Here is a 13970-nt window from a genome sequence, read left to right as displayed (position 1 = left end):
AGCAGAAAGCAAGGAAAGATGTTGTGAGGCTTGTAAAGTTCCAGTGAGGTGAGTTGTGCTATCACTGAAGCCAGAACCACCTCGGCATGTGACAACATGCTGAGACTAATAATTCTGACTTTTGGTTGCTTACTGTGTGCTAAGGACATTATTTAATTGCACAGTTGAGATCATCAAGTATGAGATAGCCTGCTTGTATTAAACCAGGTTATTTGGGGTCAGATTATCTGACAGAGTGTCCCGTCTCCAGCAAGGATCAGCAAGTGGATACAAAGGAAGGAGCAGAAGAAAAAAGCAGGCATGCAGTGATTCCTCTCCAGGGTGCTCTGCCAGTCTCCAAATCACTTATAACGCACAGATTTCTTGAAAAGTTGCCTTTGCTGTTGACAGCCTCCATTAGAGTTGGACTCCATGAAGTTTCCCAGACACTGCATCTAAACTTCTGGCACCCACAACATGCTGAGAGAGGGAGTTCCCTGTTCCCACTGTGTCCCCACCAAAGACCTTGTTCTCACAGCCGAAAGTTATTTTCCTTCTCATTGCCATCTAGAAGCTCAAACTTCAAATAAGCTGCAATTCTAAAGAAAAGAAAACAAATTCCAGATGACCAATAACCCATGTTTTGAAAACCAGAGTGCCCAGAATTTCTTTTCCATCTCTTTCTAGTTCACCCACACATCTCTTCTGGCTGTGAGACATTTGAATTTAACTTCCCCAAGGATAACAGACCCATTTCCTAAAGCAGGCTGCCAAAATCTGTCAACTCATTTGTCCTTCTGCCAAGCCTCACCAGCAGTAGGCTCCTTCTTGCTCAACCAGAAAGGAGCAACTCCATCTTTCCTGCTCTCCCACACTGACCAGAACTCGAGAGGAAGGCTCAAGACACCAAGCAGGACTGGTTCAGCCCAAACTGGGGCCACAGCTACCAGTGATACTGGATAGCTGCTCCCAGCTGCTCCATATGCAGACAACTGCCTTCTGATGCCTGCAGCCAGACTTTGCTGGCTGGTTTTTGTTGTCAGAAGAGTTAAGACTTCCATCACAGACTAAATGTGAGCAGAACAACTGATTTTAGAGATGCTTTTCCACCATTTTCTGCTTCTAAATTTGTAGTATGATAAATATTTAAGTGCAAATTATTTTTTCCTCCTTTGATAAAAAGTAAACTGTGAACTTCCTGTGAATGAAAAACAATGTAGTGATTGAAAATAATTTTAACAGATGACTCATAAGTCTACATTGGTTTTTGCATCAGCAAATAAAAACTGGTCAGGATAGATGGAAAAAAATACATTGAAGTTTAACTACCAAATGCATCTTCCAAGCCCTCATTACCAAACCCTTTTCAAATGAAGTCTTTTTCATCATAAATCACCCAGCTATGCTTTGCATTTGCAAATTTTTCTTTAATTAAAAAGCAGAATAAAAATGGAATAAGCACTCTTAGTGACACATCTCAAGAACAAAGGGCTGTCCAAAATGCAAACAATTAGAGAAGTCTAAGTTATGTATGCATTCACACAAAGGGAAAAAATCCCCCAAAAACAGTGAAGGAGAAATTATTGTGCCAAGTGAAGGTTTTTCCAGCTTTTACTTATTCACTGTTTCTCCCTTACAGTCTTCTGTTGAAACTCTTGTAATTCATCATCAGCCTTTTAACTTAGGGGCTCTTTCCCACAGGACTCTAAAATTTGCCAAATTGGACCAAAATGACCCATTAATACGGTCAGCTATTGTCTATGTTCTTCTGCTAAGATTTGCCAGTACTGACTATTTGAGGTGAATATTGAGTGGGTGGGGGTGATTTAAAGGTTGGCTAGAATACTGGACTATTATATTTTTTCTCTTTTAAGAATATTTTTTCCCATTCTCTAATACTTGGAAATGGGAAGAAGGGACTCCTTCCCTTTTCTTTCACACTCTTTTCTGGAACTGTTTTGTCTCTTACCTAACTTTTTGTTCTCCATTATGAAATTATTTGCATCCTAGTCAGCCCAGGGAAGGGGATGTCCCACCTTTAAAAGTCCTTGAGAAGAAAGTTAAATGACATGTGGGAAGCACAAACATAAAGAAGTTAAATTATTTGCTCAGGATTGTGTCAATGACAGATAGAAGAGTATTTAATGAGGCTCAAACCTTGAATTTATTTTGCTGTGAACTAATTCATTTGAAACAGTAAGAGCAGCTGTTTTATCTCAACAAAATGAAGCAACATGATGGAGTCAGATATTTTATTCAGCTAACACAGGCTCCAAGGATTAACCAAAGAGCCAAAGAGCTGCTTATCACAAGGCTATGTTAGCCAAAGAAATCTGAACTTGCTCCCTTCACAGAGCTTGTACACTTACTTTTCTCCTGAGCCCAGATTACTGAGCAGGATTCACACTGCTCCTGAATAAAGCTTGGTGCTTATGGCATTCACCTAGAAAATTCCCAAAGTCCCTCCTTAGCAAAGAGCATTCATTGTGCCTCTCCCACATATTTAACCACCAGGATGTATCAAATGGATCATCATACTGTCAAGCCTCTGTTGAAGCTGGGTCACTGTGACAGACAACAGGAGGTGGACAGCTGCTGAGTGGGTGTTGGTGTCGTGTCCCTCTTTCGAGGACTATTTATGCTCTTCACATTGGACAGCTGTTGGGTGTCTCACCTCCACCACTATTCTACAGCCTGCTGACCAGTGTATTTCCTGAGGACCTGAATCCCTGGGTATTGCAGGATAGAAACCTCCCAATATGATCAAGTGAGCCTTTCTTAGGAGCTGCAGTGGGTACTCCTACCAGCTCTATACTGAGCACAGAGAGTACTCAACACCGTTCTTCCGTGTTTTCTCTGTAGTCAAGTATTTTTGGTGTTACTGCACTGTCTTTTTGAGAGGTTTTCTGTGGTAGTCTGTTATTTTACTGTTAGTTCTTCTGTAGTATGTTTTAATATTCCTTGTTATAAGTTTGTAATGCTTCATTCTATGTACCCAATTTGGCTTCCCTAATGGTTCAGTCCTGAGTTGTTTGCCACAGTTTTCCCCACCAAAATGTATGTCAATCCACATGTCAATCCCCCTGTATACCTCCCTTGTTCCCTTGTCTTACACCTGTCTGTCAAAGATAGCACACTCCTTTGGTTCTGGAGTGTTCCCTGTCTTTCATCCCTTCCTCGAAGCAGAATTGGATTGTAGGGTTTGCTCCCTCCCCATGTTGGCTTCTATTGGGGAGCCCTTACCCTGCACCCCTCCCCCAATGCCCTCCAATTGGTCAAAGGTTGTGTCGTCCCCGTGTTCCCTCTACTCTATAAAAGTAATCTGTTCAGGTTCAGATTTGTCACTTGCTCTGCCCCACTTCAAGATTAAATCTTTAGAGACTCAGACAAGTGTCCCTCCCTTATTCCTCTGCCTCGGTTTCCTTGTGCCCCATGCCTCTGCTGCGCTACCCACACTGCAGCAATCACCGCCACCCGCGACAGTCTGGGCAGAGACTCGGGGGTGGCCACGTGTGTGTCTGCCCTGCGGCCACAGGCGGGACAGCGACTGGCCAACCTCCATCCCGTGGCCACCGAGAGCCAGGCGCGGTTTTCTACTGGTGGGTTGATAGGAAGTGAGAGGGGATTACCTGGACAATGGCAGCAACACATTACTATGAGCACAAGAACTGTGAAAGCTATCCTGCTTCTGTCCTGCTGCAGTATGGACACCTGGCTCTGTGCCTGGAGGACTCTTCATCCAACAGGTAAGGCTGTTCCAGGGATCTTGGCATGACTGTACTGCATAGCGTCCTCTGCAGTCAGCCTGGACCCACCCTTCCCTGCCTCTGTCATACCTTAATGTTTTTGTCACAGCTGTCAATGGGAACTCCCTAGAAAACCATCTAATGATTCCTCCCTGTTTTTGGGCTGTCTGTATCTGTGGGGATAACATTCACCTCTACAGGAGGCAAATGTAAAGTGCTGGCAAACTCCTCTTGCTTGGTGCCTGTAGCACCCCTGAAATTCCCAGATGTGAGAAATTAGACCTGGAAGTGAAAGGCTGGAACCAGACTCAGAATTGGGACTTCAGCAGAACTTGCGGGCTCAAGCCAGATTGGCCCCAGGAGATGAGGCTGGGAAATTTATAGCCAGGATAGTTTTTGGCTCTGGGCATCAGGCCAATCTCATTATCTTGGGCACAGTCAAAGTAGATGAACTCACAGAGTACAAACCTTGCACTGCAAACCACTTTCACAGCTCTGCTGTACTAATTACGCTAGTATTGGTTTCCTTTTCAGCCTAAGCAATTGCTGGTCCTGCCTCAGGTGGCTCCTGAGTTCAAACTCCTGCTCGCCTCCCACACGAGCACTGCTGTTCAGTGACCTGCTCCTGTTAACAGCCGCTGTGCTTATGGCAACAAGGCAGGTGTTTTGTCTTGGTGGTGGGTGAAGTTATTTCCATGCACAATTGATAAAGAGCTCTGGGATGAATGACAAGAAACTATATTTTATTATTGAGGCAAATCTCTGAACTGTTTTCCCAGGTTCTATAACAGCTTCTTCTCATAAAGGGCTTGAAAAATTTAAGCAGCTGAATAATTACAATCCACATTGAGAGGCCTGCACCAGTTCAGCCTACTCCTGCTAACAATGCTCTGGATCAGCACATGGGGAAAGTCTCAGAAAATGTTTTTTTTCCCTATCAACTGCTGTTAGAAAAAAAGCTTTTTTTTTTTCAACTGCAGGCTACATCGCTTTCTCTATTCTCTGAATAGCCTTGTTCAGCTTCCAAGTCACAACATGACCAAACTAAGAAACTGCTTGTTTTGCTTTCCCCACAGCCTCAGGAATTAGGGCCCACAGAGGAAATAAATGCATGAGCACATAGACATCTTTAGGCACACACATGAATCCATCTTTTTAGACAAAGGCTTGCACCCAGTTGATTTTTTTGTTGAACTAAGTACCATGAAAATTATCTCAAGAATTAGGAGTTAGAAATCACTGCATTATTGGTTTTATTTTAATTACCAGCGCATATGTTTGAAATAATATTTGTTCAGAGTCCCACAAGGGCCATTTTAATGGTAGCTGGACAGGAGAAATACAAACCTTTCCAAGGAAAAACAAATGTTAGGCAGATTGTCTTCAACACAGGTGATATCCCTCTCAGTCATGTAACATTCATGTTTCTTGGCTTCTCTGGCATCCAGCTGCTGGTATTTGCTTAGGGTAGGATGACATTGGTTCAAGTCTCTGCCATGCACACAGTCCAGCAGCAGGATGTACACATCTGTCATGGGTTAAAAACAGCACAGTATGCCCACTCTTCTGAGGGCTTAGACTTAGACATCAGGGCTAAGTTAGCAGATGGCAGCTGCTTTGGAATGAAATTGGAGTGCTGTCTTTGTAAGATAGAGCTCTAGGCTGACTTCAAGGTTTGTTCATTACAAATAAACATTGAAAATTATTTAAGGTAGTGGTTAAAACCTCCCTGAAACTTAAAATGAGCATGAAAGGTTTCTTTATGGTCTGAGAAAAGAAAATCTTGTTCCATTGATGTCTTTAGATCAAAGATTTCTGCTGCTCTCCCAAGGACAGATAAGCACACACAGTCTACCATTAAAGTGTCTCAGCTCAGTTTTGTAATAAATATTGTAATAAAAATTCTATTTCAGACTGGAGGCATTTGCTAAGCAAGGGGGAGGAACATTGATCTGAACTATTTAGCTAATCAATACTTCTTCTGTATGCTTATCTAGAAACATTTGATCCTCCCAACTCCAGCTCCATTTCACCAATTACAATAAGAAAGATTAAGCTTGGATTTATTTTTATAAACAACCTGATTAAGAAAAAATTTTTTTTTGCCTTTTTTCAGTACTTACAAAGTTCATAAAGCCACCATCTGAGTAACTTATTTGCATCTGAGAACTGCATTTCTTCTTGATGGCTCAGTAAAACAGCATGTTTGTAATGCAGATAACACATTAATTACTTCATGAACTGACAGCATATTCCTGCATATTTTGCAAACTCTGAAGTCTGTTGTGCTGAGTAGAAGGATGCAGTGTTTTAATGTGTTTCCACTACAGAGTGCTGGATCAGGAAGAAGCAAAGGAGACCTTCAGAAAATGGGAAGAAAAAAAAAAGGTCACAGGCCTTAGTATTGTGGGGAGTTTCAATGACTCCAATAGCAGCTTCCCAGTGAAGGGCAGTGGAGAACCCAAGAGTGATGGACTGGGGGAGTCCCTGAACCAAGGGAACCTCAAGAGAGGAGTGGAGAGACTCACCTGGGAGAGACTCACCAGGAGCCCACAGCTCAGCACCAGGAGACTCTGCAGGGCCAGGAATGACAGTGGTCAAACCACTCTCCCCGTGAAGAATTCCCTAGGAAGTGCTGGAACCAGGAGCACTGCAGCACTTGGCAGGCAAGACGGGCACTGTACCTCTGCCAGCTCTGCCAGGCAGGGATGGTCTCCAGAGGCAGAAGTCCCTGTCCCCTCTCAGCTCTGTGCCCACCACCACTGATGCAGCTGCACAGCCAGAGCTCAGAGGGAACACACTGCCATCCCAGTGCCAGCAGGAAGATCCAGCAGATCAGTTCCTGGCTCTGAGCCTGGTGTCACCAGCAGAATTTGTTTTTTATTTTTTCCTTCATGGGTCTATCTACATGACACCGGGCCCACCGGATCAGACGTGGTGCATGAAGGGGGAAAAGGAACTTAGTGCAAAAGTGAGCAGGGCCGATCTAAAGAATTTTAATCTGGATTTGAAGGGGAAAAGAGATAATATTATAAGTTCACTAGAGATAAACCTCTCTAGCAAGGTAGCACATGAATGTTTGTGGGACGGTGTGAGCGTGAGGACCTCCAGGCTGCTCCAGGCTGTTCTCAGAACACTGGAGCCAATCTGGAATATCCCTGTAAGAACGTGCATGGCCCCTCAGCCATCGCCAGGGCCCAGGGGATGGAGATCCAGTGGCAGCAAACTCGTAGGGATGATTCATGGTCTCAGTTCAGGCTACTTGCAGGAAAGTAAAAGACACACTGCATTTTGATAAGGGCTCTCTGAATTAGAAGTTTGGATTTAGCTGTCGAGGGGATGTCAGGAGTTTACCTCTTATTTCCACCCCATGGTATTTACTGTGGACATGACTCCAGCCTGCTGCACTAATCCACTGCATTACTTTGGTTATTTCTCAGTGTCCACAGTGGTTTCAGACCAACAGTGGAAATGAGAATAATTACAGGATGAGGTTTGGAAGGGTGAGGAGAATATGAGACTTCATTCTGCACTTACATCAGTGAACTGCAGAAGAAGTTGTTGAATTCACAGTCATGCACTACCCATGGCCAAATCCAACCAACAGGACAAAGCATAGTAGAATAGTTTCCCTTTATTTTTGAAAGATATACTTGAATTTCAGGCCTTTAAATTTTCCAGGTTTCATAAAACTGACTAGTCCAAGCTTTTGTTAGCAGTTTATTTTTTTAGGTTGCTGTAGATGGCATTGTCTTTGATAAATTATCTTTTTTGAATTTCCTCCTAAGCCATATTTGCTTTCAAAGCTGATTTCAGTACTAACAAGAAACAAACAATGAATTTACAACAGAGAGTTTTCAATAAAAAGAAGGTAAATGGCCACTACTACCTAACTCTTCCAGGTCAAAATGGACAGTCAAATAATATCACTGAGATGCTACCTTTTTAAACTTTAGATAAACTTGAAGGAAGACTAATAAATGTATGCTTAGCAAAAAAACATTAAGACAGGCATTTCTGAAAAGGGAAGAAGTAATGAGTTTGAAAATATTTCATTATTATTAAAAAAATCCATCCTTATTTGGGTGGGAAGGAGAAAACATTAATATTTGATGACCTAAATCCCCAAAAAGAAATATTCTGAGTACTCCGATACTTCAGATAAAACTGCCTTTGCTCAAATATTTTGTGCTTTTCAGTGGATAGGGAGTATCCAGGATATCTCTGTCTTACTGTAAATTTTGTCAAAAGCTACATTTCAGTGATATTACAATAAAGCCCATAGTTTACCCTCAGGAAAACTGAAGGTAACCTGAATCATAACAAAAGGAAACAAAACAAAAATGTTACTACTATAAACTGAATATGGACAAACAGCCACTGGTCAGTTTCTCTTATGATACATACTCTCCAAAATGAAGAGGGATTCTCCAAATGTATATTTAAACAAGGTCTAACTTTACTAAGAGTCTAGGATCATTTGTATTGAATTATGAAGGAAAATAGAAGACCCATTCCACAGGATGTTAAATGATTCTGACATTTATTTTTCATCTGAGGCAGAGCTTCTTCTTCTAAATTTTGTATTTAGAACTAATAAAAAAGTTTTCTTCAAAAAAAACTGAAGTACTTTGCTCCAAACTCAGTTTCTTCCATTTAATTAATTACATATATAGATTTGAAGTCTGTTATTTTTAGGTGAAAGGAAAAAATTAAAACTATTCTATTCTGAAAGAATCAGGACAGAGCATTAAAGGTTAGGAAAATGCATTCATTTGTGAGTCAGGTAATTTCTCCACAAAAATATATTTCTGCAAAATACTACAACACAGCCATTTTCTAGTGGTAGATTACTTCTGCTGATGATATCCAAACTGGCTGCAGTTGCTGTGTGTGATGAACTGCTTGCTCAGTTTGCTTATCTCCTTTGTACTCTCAGTCCTCTTTGCAATACACAGCTTGTCAGAATGATTCAGAAAATGTCTCCTTCCCACCTTATACTTAAAAGCCCAGCATAAAAATACCCATTAAAACCTAAATAGTATTAATCTCTCACTTCTGTTCTGAATCCTAAAAGATGGTAAGAGGAAAGATGTAATTTACCCATCGTCTTGCTTCAACTTAGGGTTAATTATATGTAATTATATATAAATCAAGAAACATTTGTCATTTTTTCCCCAAAAACATCCAGTGATTGAGACACCAGAACTCTTTAGACAACCTGTTTTCTGCATTGTGATTCATGGGTTGTTTTTTTTTTTTTTTTTTTTTTGTTCTAGTTTAAAGTTTTAAAGAGTATATAATCTTAATACGGGAAATTTCCCTTGTTTGGAGTTTGAATCCAATAAATCTTCCTTCCATAGATCCCACTCATGTCAACAAGCAGGTTGTTGCCTGTTCTTCAGGCTGGCCTGTAATACACTTGAAAACATTTCTAGATTGTCCATCCAGTCTTCCCCTTTCAAGGCCAAGTAGTTGTTGGATAATTCAATTATTCCTTGTAAGTCATGTTTTCCAGATCTCTAATTATCATATCTAGGTTTTCACCATTTAGTCTGTGTTAGTCTACTGCTTTGTTGATGCTGAAACCCGGGCTTTGAGCTTCAGAATATATGGAATACATGGTCCAGGTAGTTTCTTTCAAGTGTCTGACACAGTATCAGCATTTTTTTTCTTCATTTTGGTGTGGGTCTTTTGGGGGATTTGGTTTACATTTTTAGTGATTTTTTTTTTTGTTTTGTTTTGGTTTTTTTTTTTTTTTTTGGTTTTTTTTTTTTTTTGGTGAGTGATTTAGGGGTGATTTTTAGTTTTGTGGATTTTTTTTTGTGGGTGAGGAGTTTTAAGTTTCTTGTGGTTGTTGTGGGGCTTTTTTAGCAGAATAATACTGTTGGATCTTTTAAATGTAATCAAATTAGTGAAGGTGCTTTTTCCATATCCCCAGCTTCTCTGAATTCCTCTGAAGTTTGTACATCATTCTGAAAAAGATGTGTGTTTCAAAATCATACCACATGATCTGATATGACATAACATCTACAATCAATTCTCTGTTCCTGTAACATTCTTGTTTTCGTTCCTCCAAGTGCATCTATATTTGTTTTTTCTATATAGTTTTTTTCCATTTGGGGAGAAAAAAGAAATACATTGAGAAAGAAACTGCACTAAAAACTTGTAAAAATATCTAAAGCAGCAAATGTACCTGGAAAAAAAGAAGGCAAAGGAAACATAGACAAGAAGTAATTATACCAAACACTTTTAATAAAGGATGGACTTATTTGTGTGCAGAAAAAAAAAAATGTCCAAGCTCCATTAGGTTGCTATTAGAAGCCTGACTCTAAAATAAAAAAGAGATAAAATTTCTGAACAATTTGTTAGAGTTCTCAACATCTGTTTAGACAGAGGCATTTACAGAGATCTGAATGCTGAGAAATTTTTGTTGTGAAGCAAGTAATTATGACAATGGCATTTTCTCCGAAATTTTTGGAATAAGCTCTAGACAAATTACAAAGAGAACTCTTTCCTGCATAAGGAGGTCTTAAACACCAGTAACCTGGAGAGTCTTAAAATATGTCACAGGAGACAGGAGAAATGTCAACATCCTTTTGTGCTCAGGAAATAAGTCCTTCGTTGTGTTTCAATAACTGAGGTGATTTACCACTGGAACAACCTTATAAGCGCCACAGAGATTTCTTCACCACAAAACCATGTTCATGTTTATTTCCCATTAAAAACATGACTTAACTAAAAAAAAATAATAATACTGTGGCAAGCCTCTTGGCAGCAGTGTGTTACAGCCATGCTGAGGTTACTGCAGCCACTTTTCTGGCTTTTTTTTCTGCTGTGGAGAGGACACAGAGAGGTCCCACTCTTTTTGGGAGCTGTTCTGAGGAACCATGATCAGAATCCAGTGATCAACTTAATTTACAATTAACTCACCTAAAATGAAAAGGCAGGCTGAGTTATGGGAAAGAAAAACAATGCTTCATTTTTTCAGCTCAGCCCACTCTCACCTTTACCTGCCTTTCAAAGTAAGCAATAAATGTAGGGAAGGAAGGTTTTCTGTCACTCTCTGGATAGGGATGAGGAGACTAATGCTTTGGTTTTGCTGGGAAATCACTTTGCTAAGGTGGTGTCATGTTTGCAATGTCATGGACACAGCCCCGTGTTAACCCAGCTGGCAACATCACAGATGACAGGATCTGTGTTTACCAAAACTGAAACTCTCCCAGCACCTGCCTTGTAACACCCTGCCTGTAACATGACCACAGCCTAAATCCCTTCAGACTTGGAGGTGGGAATAGAGTGCAAAAATAACTTAACCCCAAAGCTGGAAAACTCCCCTTCCATATACTGCCAGAACAAATGAGGACTGGTTTAGAGAGGCTTCTTATTTCAGAATTTTCTCTTTCAGCTATGGTTAGATATTATATTGTTCATTTCATCAGCACATCAATAGAAAAACATGTCTCCTGAGCAAGCAAGGATGCCTGGCTCTCCTGGGGCAGATGTGGCCCTTGTCCCACCAGGAACAGCATCAGCATCTGCTCAGCAGTGCCAGGTCTCTCCCTAAATCAGTCATGCACCAACAGAACATTAATGAAACTGATGTGTGAAAGTCTGGGATAAAACAGAAGGCAGGCAGCCCTACGTTGCTGTAAATCACTCCCCACCCTGCTGACACCTGCACTGGATGGGATTTAATGCAGGGATCACCTCTCTGCAGGACCCTGATCCCACAGACAGGAGTGATTTGTTGTCAGCATCCCCTCCTTTGGTGGAGGGCAGAATGGGGAGAAGCTATTTCAGTTTTGTAGACAAGGGAAGAGTGGTGAGGAAGCTGGAAACTGCCCCAGTGAGCTGGATTTGACCTCCATGTCTTTACAGTGACATAGGAAGTGGTATTTTGCCTAAACAATGTTTTAGGAGGGGATGGATTTATTGCAGCTTAACTGAAAACATAGAGTAGGTTTTGTGTCAGTGGGAACTGTGCTGCTCAGAGACAGACAGACAGAGGGGCAAAAGCACAAGCTCTGGAAAAAGAAGGATCATACCATTACTCTGGGTATCACCAAAATTACCCTGTGTTCCTTTACCTGCAGTTCTTTGTGCTTTCTCACTGTCAGAGGGAATTGTGTCTTAATATTTCAGAAAGGTTTATGCAGACTAAGTCATTAATATTTGTGACATACTCACGTAAAATGAAAAAAGAACAGAAATGTCCTGAGGAAACCTAAGTGGGGCAATTTTTGACTGATATGCCTTCCACAAGGCTGATACCCGGAATTTAGGAATATGTCTGATGCAGAATATTAAAATAACTGCTATATTATTGAAATCATATACTGGACTGCAGAAACAGAGCCATGACAGACCCTCACAGGGACCAGCTCACCCTCAAACAGGTGCATTGATTATGCCAATTTACATCAGTGACAGAACAGAATAATCTTTTTTACAGGATTCTGGCTGAAAGGCAAGTTCTACATCAGAGAGAAATGAATATGTACAGAACTGCTGACAAGCTGGCATCTCTGGAAGTAAATTTGCAAGGATTTGTTGGCTTGCAGGCAGATTCTGCCTCTGCTGCTGCTCATTCTTTTGCCATGCAGTGGGAGACGATGGAAAGAAGTTTCAGAGCCCAGGTAAAGAAGTGTTGTCCAGCTCTTCAGCAGGACACGGGAGAAGTGCTAACTCTCAGAGATCTCCCAGTACCTGAAGATGGATGTGGAGGGGAGCATTTGTTCCTTGCCTGTCCCCAGAAGAGCAGCACAGGGCAGGGTGTGAGGGGATCACATCTCCTGAGCCTCCTGCCCACCCCACGGTGACATTACCATTCCTGTCAGCATCTTTGCAGCTGCACAGAGAGAACTGTCAGGAATGTCAATTTTTCAGTGCAGCTGCAAGGAAAGGCTTTTGTTTTGTAAACACAATAATCAGGTGTGTCAGGTGTGAGATTTTCTTTGCAATTTGCCCTTAACAGAAAATTCTGAACATTGCTGTCCACTCCAGTCTAATCCAGACTAAATAAATTTCTTAGGTGAAATTTCCAAAGAAATGAGACTACTTGTCTAACAGTCCTGCCAGACAGTACCAGGCAAATTTAAGAACAAGTAAAAAAAAAAAAAAAAAAAAAAAAAAAAAAAAAAAAAAACACCCCACAAACAAACAAAAAATTAAAAGGAGTAATTTTCTTATTTTGCAGAGAAATCTAAGGGAATCACATCACTCTCATTCTACTGCACAAAAAAGATCATTACAAGGGATCCAAATGCCAGTGGAAGACAGGGTTCTGCAACAACTTCAGCACTTTTAATCCTCTTGAAAGGGCTATGAAATCTAGGGTGCCAGAGGCAGGGGAGATGATTGTACAGAGAATGTGCTTTGCAGAGATTTTGGCAGTGAGACATGTGGGAAGAAACAAGGAAGAGGCAAGACAGAACGTCCCTGTCCTCCAGCCATTACAGAAAGGAGAGTGTCAAATTGATTAGACATGAAATACAAGTGGCATCTCTGTTTTACATTTTCTTAGAGCCAGGTCCAGAAATATCACCCAGGTGGATTCACAATTTGCTTACCTTCTCCAGAGACTGCAGAGACTGCTTTCAAAGATGTCAGCCATCGTGGACATTTTCCTTTGTAATGCTCTGAGTTAGTAGCTCTCAGAGTGAGAAAATTAACTGGAGTCCATTAATTTTGCCAGTCTGTCTATGGCTGTTAATTTTCATCTTCTAGAAAGCAAATGCCTTGCTACTTTATCAAACTGTTATGGCTCCAGACAGCTTCAATGCATATACAACATATATCCAATAGATGAGCCAGATAACATGCACAAAGAAGGAAGTAAAATCTACTAAACCATCTGACAAAACAGGTGTTGAAAAATTTCATGCCTCAGCTTAACTGGTCTATGTTTATTAATTAATATGAAATATGATTAGCAATAACATAGAATGTAGAATCTTTTTCTGTTTTGCTTCTTAATTAGTACAATAAAATGTTAACTATGAAAGAAATTTATGTCCCAGCCTTATTACACTGGAATTTTCCACTGCTGTATTGAACACTGAGAAAGAAAAAGCTATGTTGTAATTCTGCAATGATCTACGTCCTGAATAATTCAAAAGGGAAGTTCACTGTATTCTTGCAACTCTGATTACAATGAAAGACAGTGGCACTAGACTGCCCACTGATTAAAAGCATCTCCAGCACCTTATTTATAATTAGGGACCTGAAAAGAACAGTGCAGGA

General features: G+C 40.8%; 1 long non-coding RNA gene across 1 annotated transcript; it reads left to right on the top strand.

The window, feature by feature from the left end:
* The first annotated feature begins 11184 nt into the window (after window positions 1-11184).
* LOC137468827 (uncharacterized) lies at window positions 11185-13735 on the top strand. Its single transcript, XR_010996198.1, has 2 exons — window positions 11185-12364; window positions 12925-13735. It is a non-coding gene; the product is annotated as an uncharacterized lncRNA (long non-coding RNA).
* The last annotated feature ends 235 nt before the right edge of the window (window positions 13736-13970 follow it).

The sequence above is a fragment of the Anomalospiza imberbis genome, chromosome 1 (assembly GCF_031753505.1).
Source record: "Anomalospiza imberbis isolate Cuckoo-Finch-1a 21T00152 chromosome 1, ASM3175350v1, whole genome shotgun sequence".
Classification (NCBI taxonomy): domain Eukaryota; kingdom Metazoa; phylum Chordata; class Aves; order Passeriformes; family Viduidae; genus Anomalospiza; species Anomalospiza imberbis.
The sequence above is the reverse complement of the archived record's forward strand: the minus strand, read 5'-3'. Positions and strand labels throughout refer to the sequence as shown.